The sequence below is a fragment of the Entelurus aequoreus genome, linkage group LG08 (assembly GCF_033978785.1).
Source record: "Entelurus aequoreus isolate RoL-2023_Sb linkage group LG08, RoL_Eaeq_v1.1, whole genome shotgun sequence".
NCBI lineage: Eukaryota > Metazoa > Chordata > Actinopteri > Syngnathiformes > Syngnathidae > Entelurus > Entelurus aequoreus.
This window is the reverse complement of record NC_084738.1, coordinates 33,637,320-33,644,263: the sequence shown is the minus strand read 5'-3', so window position 1 is coordinate 33,644,263 and position 6,944 is coordinate 33,637,320.

The following is a 6,944-nucleotide window of genomic DNA, read 5'->3' as shown; positions in this document are numbered from 1 at the left end:
CAATACGTGAAGCTAGGCGAACACACGTCTCCAACGCTAAATATATCCTGTGGTGTACCTCAGGGATCAATACTAGGACCTAAATTATTCAATCTCTATATAAATGACATTTGTAAAGTTACAAAATATTTAAAGTTAGTATTATTTGTGGATGATACAACAGTGTTTTGATCAGGAGAGAACACACAGGAGATAATACAAATAATAACAGAAGAAATTAACAAATTAAAAAGATGGTTTGACAAAAATAGATTATCGTTGAATCTCAGCAAAACTAAAATAATGCAATTTGGTAACAGTAGTAGAGAAAGTCAAACACAAATACAAATAGACGGAATAGAAATTGAAAGAGTAAATGAAACCAAATTTCTAGGTATAATGATTGATGATAAATTGAACTGGAAATCTCACGTAAAAAATATACAACATAAAGTAGCAAGAAACACGTCAATAATGAATAAAGCAAAACATGTTCTAGACCAAAAATCTCTTCATATTCTCTACTGCTCACTAGTGCTACCATATCTGAGCTACTGTGTAGAAATATGGGGAAATAATTACAAAAGTACACTTCATTCATTAACGGTGTTACAAAAAAGATCAGTTAGAATAATACATAATGTTGGATATAGAGAACATACAAATCCTTTATTTATTGAATCAAAGATACTGAAATTCCACGACATAGTGAATTTGCAAACAGCTAAAATTATGCACAAAGCAAACTTTAACCCAAGAATATACAACAATTCTTCTCAACAAAAGAGGAGAAATATAATCTTAGAGAAAAATTTAATTTAAAACATTTGTACGCACGTACAACACTTAAGACCTTCAGTATATCAATATGTGGAATTCAATTATGGAATGGATTAAGCAAAGCAATCAAACAATGTACTAATATGATCCACTTCAAGAAACTCTTCAAACTTAAAGTGTTTACAAAGTACAAAGAAGAAGAACCATGACAAACATTCTCAATTTATTTCATCCATCCATTCATTCATTCTTAAAGTAATCTTACTTATCTCATCACATGAAATATGACTTACTTCACCAATCATTATTATTAAATTCTTACTATTATTATTTTTTTTTTTTTTATTGTGATTACCTATGGAGTTATTGTGAATAAATTGAGAACAGGAAGTGAATAAAAAAGTTTCAGCAACTGTTATGTAAAGAAAAGGGGTAGGATTAAATAAGCTCTGCTTCTTCCTACTCCTTTTCGAACATGTTGAAAAGAGAAACTGGAAATTGTGATGTATCATGTTGTATGCTTGCATGTTCGAAATAAACTCAAACTCTAACTCTAACTCTATCATTAGACATGTATAAAAAAAAGAAGCTTAACACACTGTGTCCAATATTTTCACAAAGATAAAATAAGTCATATTTTTGGTTCATTTAATAGTTAAAACAAATGTACATTATTGCAATCAGTTGATAAAACATTGTCCTTTACAATTATAAAAGCTTTTTATAAAAATCTACTACTCTGCTTGCATGTCAGCAGACTGGGGTAGATCCTGCTGAAATCCTATGTATTGAATGAATAGAATCGTTTTGAATTGGGAAAAAAATCGTTTTTGAATCGAGAATCGTGTTGAATTGAAAAAAAAAATCGATTTTGAATCGAATCGTGACCCCAAGAATCGAATTGTGGGACACCCAAGGATTCACAGCCCTAATATATATATATATATATATATATATATATATATATATATATATATATATATATATATATATATATATATATATATATATATATATATATATATATATATATATATATATATATATATATATATATATATACATATATATATGTATATATATACATATATATACATATATATATATATATATATATATATATATATATATATATATATATATATATATATATATATATATATATATATATATATATATATATATATATATATATATATATATATATATATATATATATATATATATATATATATATATATAAAACAAACAAAGTGCAAAGCCATAGGCTCACTCAATTTCAGTAAATAACTTAAATTTTCACAGCTTTTTGGTTGTTAGAGATAGAGGGTGTTTTAACATACAGTTCTAATTCTTTTTTAAAGGCACAAAAAACAGGTCGGGTATTGAGAAACTTATATTTATGAATATAAAACTTAGCCAATAGTTTTATGAGGTTGCAAAGGTAAAATTCCTTTTCACATTTTTTTTCATGCTGTGTAAATCCAAATAGCACATCTTTAAAACAAAGCACACATTTGTCATTAAGTTGCCAACATATGGGGAGAGGCTGGGCGAGATGATGACCCCATCTAGTGGATGCCTGCAGAAAAACGGTCAAATAAAAGGACTTATCTCTGGCTTTTTGGGAGAAATATAGTTAAAGTTAAAGTACCACTGATAGTCACACACACTAGGTATGGTGAAATTATTCTCTGCATTTGACCCATCCCCTTGTTCCACCCCCTGGGATGTGAGGGGAGCAGTGAGCAGCAGCGGTGGCCGCGCTCGGGAATCATTTTGGTGATTTAACCCCCAATTCCAACCCTTGATGCTGAGTGCCAAGCAGGGAGGTAATGGGCCTGGTCCTGATGGGCCTGGTTAGCGCCGTGCATGGCAGCTCCCGCCATCAGTGTGTGAATGTGTGAATGTGTGTGTGTGAATGGGTGAATGTGGAAAATAGCGTCAAAGCGCTTTGAGTTCCTTAAAAAAGGTAGAAAAGCGCTATACAAGTACGACCCATTTACCATTTACCAATTAATGGGTATAATTTTTATAGTCTTTGGTATGATGACTCAGCCAGGGTTTCAACTCACAGCCTACCGATCTCAGGGCAGACACTGTAACCACAAGTGACTAGACTAGACTAGACTATACTTCCTTTTTATTGTCATTTAAATTTGAACTTTACAATACAGATAAAAACAAAATTTTGTTGCATTAGCTCACAGGTGTCAAACTCAAGGCCCGGGGGCCAGATCTGGCCCGCGACATCATTTTATCTGGCCCGCAAACACCTGGAAGTGATATGTGTCAATAAAGTACTCCATATTTTCTCACTAAATATAACTGATTTTTTTCATTTTGACAGAAAATATATATGTACCAGAGGTGTGGACTCGAGTCACATGACTTGGACTCGAGTCAGACTCGAGTCATGAATTTGATGACTTTGGACTCGACTTGACAAAATGTAAAGAGACTTGCAACTCGACTTAGACTTTAACATCAATGACTTGTGACTTCACTTGGACTTGAGCCTTTTGACTTGACATGACTTGTTACTTTCCCCAAAACCCAAAGATTAAAAAGTTATTTGGGAGCGCGCCGCTCCGTATTTTTCATTTTCTTCGTCTGTGTGCGTGTTGTTCCTGTCAGCTGGTGTGCTCTCACTACAACAGCCAATCAAATTAAATCTACGTTGATTTCATCACACAGCTCTCATCCAATCCAATTGCAGGACAACCACCGAACAAGAGTTGTCAAACAATGCGGCAGTGAGAAACAATTATGCCAAAGTTAATTTCGTTCGGGTATTAAAACTACGACTTGGTCAACAAAAAAAGAATTGCCGTATGCAAATCACGCAGTTCGAATATTACAGACGGAGACGCAACAACTTCCAACTTCGTTCGACATTTGAAGTTGCACAAAGGGTAAGTTTTGAATGTAAGATAACGTTTATTGGCTAAGTAACGTGACTTTTATTTGCTGTGTAGTTAAATCAGTGAGGCTGTAAACTCACTGCTAACGTTATAACCTTAGACATCTTATAAGGGTACGCAGCATCGAGCGCTACTGCCTACAGGCTCAGACGAGACGCGGGGCCGCCATCTTGGAGTGGTGACCCGCCCAACTCAGTGCAATTCATTTGGCAGGAGCAATGAACTGTCAGCGCATTTAATTCATCTTACCTCACTGAATACCACTGATTTTCACGCGCTTTTTTGTCATACGTGTAGCTATGATAAAGGAAACATGTTTTGGCGTGTTTTATTATTCATAGTTTGCTTAACAGTAATATAATATTCTTATACGCTATAAGTGACCAGACGTCCGAGATCAAAACTGGGAATATAATCCCAGAGAAAGGGGAAAAAAACGGTCAGCTATTTTTAAATTGAAGAAACAATATGATTAGGTTATGTATACATGCGTATATCCTACATAAACAATGTATGAATACATTATATATATATATATATATATATATATATATATATATATATATATATATATATATATATATATATATATATACACACCGGTATATATATACACACCGGTATATATATATAAGACATGCACCTGGGGATAGGCTGATTGGCAACACTAAATTGGCCCTAGTGTGTGAATGTGGGTGTGAATGTTGTCTGTCTATCTGTGTTGGCCCTGCGATGAGGTGGCGACTTGTCCAGGGTGTACCCCGCCTCCCGCCCAATTGTAGCTGAGATAGGCTCCAGCGCCCCCCGCGACCCCGAAGGTAATAAGCGGTAGAAAATGGATGGATATATATATATCTTATAGACTGTATCTCTGTTGCTGCAGCAGCAGAGAGTCTGTCTTGGCACTTTGTATTGATATTTTGTATTACATTCTTCCCTTAAATGATCATGTTTACAGTCATTGTTTTATATGTATTTTTTATGTATGTCGCTTTGGATAAAAGCGTCTGCCAAATACTTCAACATAAACATATATAAAAACCTGAAAGTCTTTATCAGCTAAAACCACCAATCTGTTTCACTGGATTCAGAATAAAACCAAATTCTGTCTTACCCAACAATGTTAGTATTTGAATATTGTTACTTGAAGACTTATTCCTGGTTACAATTATACTGTTAAAGGCCTACTGAAAGCCTGAGGGGGCGGTATAGCTCGGTTGGTAGAGCGGCCGTGCCAGCAACTTGAGGGTTGCAGGTTCGATCCCCGCTTCCGCCATCCTAGTCACTGCCGTTGTGTCCTTGGGCAAGACACTTTACCCACCTGCTCCCAGTGCCACCCACACTGGTTTAAATGTAACTTAGATATTGGGTTTCGCAATGTAAAGCGCTTTGAGTCACTTGAGAAAAAGCGCTATATAAATGTAATTCACTTCACTTCACTTCACTACTACCGACCACGCAGTCTGATAGTTTATATATCAATGATGAAATGTTAACATTGCAACACATGCCAATACGGCCGGGTTAACTTATAAAGTGCAATTTTAAATTTCCCGCTAAACTTCCGGTTCGAAACGCCTCTGAGGGTTGACGTTTGCGCGTGACGTCAATCATTGAAACGGAAGTATTCGGACACCATTGAAGTCAATACGAAATAGCTCTAGTTTTCATCTCATTATTCCACAGTATTCTGGACATCTGTGTTGGTGAATCTGTTGCAATTTGTTCATTGCATTATGGAGAAAGAAGCTGAGCAAGCAAAGAAGAAAGTTGTCGGTGCGAAGTGTCTATTTTGCGAGGGAAGTCAGCAACAACACGTACACAGCCGGCGCTTCTTTGTTTACATTCCCGAAAGATGCAGTCAAGATGGAAGAACTCGGACAACAGAGACTCTTACCAGGAGGACTTTGATTTGGATACACAGTTGCGATAACGTGAGTACACAGGTGCGCTTCCAAACATTTGATCGCTTGCTATAACTAGCTCGAGCTAGGAGCTAGCATTAGGATTAATTTGTGGCATATTAAATATAAGCCTGGTTGTGTTGTGGCTAATAGAGTATATATATGTCTTGTGTTTATTTATTGTTGTAGTCATTCCCAGCTGAATATCAGGTCCCACCCGTGCGCTTCCAAACATTTGATTGCTTGCCCGTACGTGCGTGTCATGTACGTAACTTTGATTAAATATATAAGCTTTATGAACCTTGGGTTAGATGAACGGTTGTTTGGGCTGAGTGAGTGTGTGTGTTATGCAGGTGTTTGAATTGTATTGGCGGGTTATATATACGGGATCCCGTCCATATTACCCGCTCGAGCTATAACTAGCTCGAGCTAGTAGCTAGGAGCTAGGAGCTAGCATAACAAACACCTAGGTGTTTTTATGCGGGATTAATTTGTGGCATATTAAATATAAGCCTGGTTGTGTTGTGGCTAATAGAGTATATATATGTCTTGTGTTTATTTACTGTTGTAGTCATTCCCAGCTGAATATCAGGTCCCACCCGCGCGCTTCCAAACATTTGATTGCTTGCCAGTACGTGCGTGTCATGTACGTAACTTTGATTAAGTATATAAGCTTTATGAACCTTGGGTTAGGTGAACGGTTGTTTGGGCTGAGTGAGTGTGTGTTTTGTGCAGGTGTTTGAATTGTATTGGCGGGTTATATATACAGGATCCCGTCCATATTACCCGCTCGAGCTATAACTAGCTCGAGCTAGTAGCTAGGAGCTAGCATAACAAACACCTAGGTGTTTTTATGCGGGATTAATTTGTGGCATATTAAATATAAGCCTGGTTGTGTTGTGGCTAATAGAGTATATATATGTATTGTGTTTATTTACTGTTGTAGTCATTCCCAGCTGAATATCAGGTCACCCCCGGCTCTCACAGCATCTTCCACTCCCCACTAGTCCTTCACTTGCACTTTCCTCAGTTAAAAATATTTCATCCTCGCTCAAATTAATGGGGAAATTGTCGCTTTCTCGGTCCGAATCTCTTTCACTTCATGCGGCCATCATTGTAAACAATAGGGAACTTTGCGTATATGTTCAATTGACTACGTCACGCTACTTCCGGTAGGGGCAAGCCTTTTTTTATCAGATACCAAAAGTTGCGATCTTTATCGTCGTTGTTCTATACTAAATCCTTTCAGCAAAAATATGACAATATCGCGAAATGATCAAGTATGACACATAGAATAGATCTGCTATCCCCGTTTAAATAAAAAAATGTCATTTCAGTAGGCCTTTAAGAAAGTATT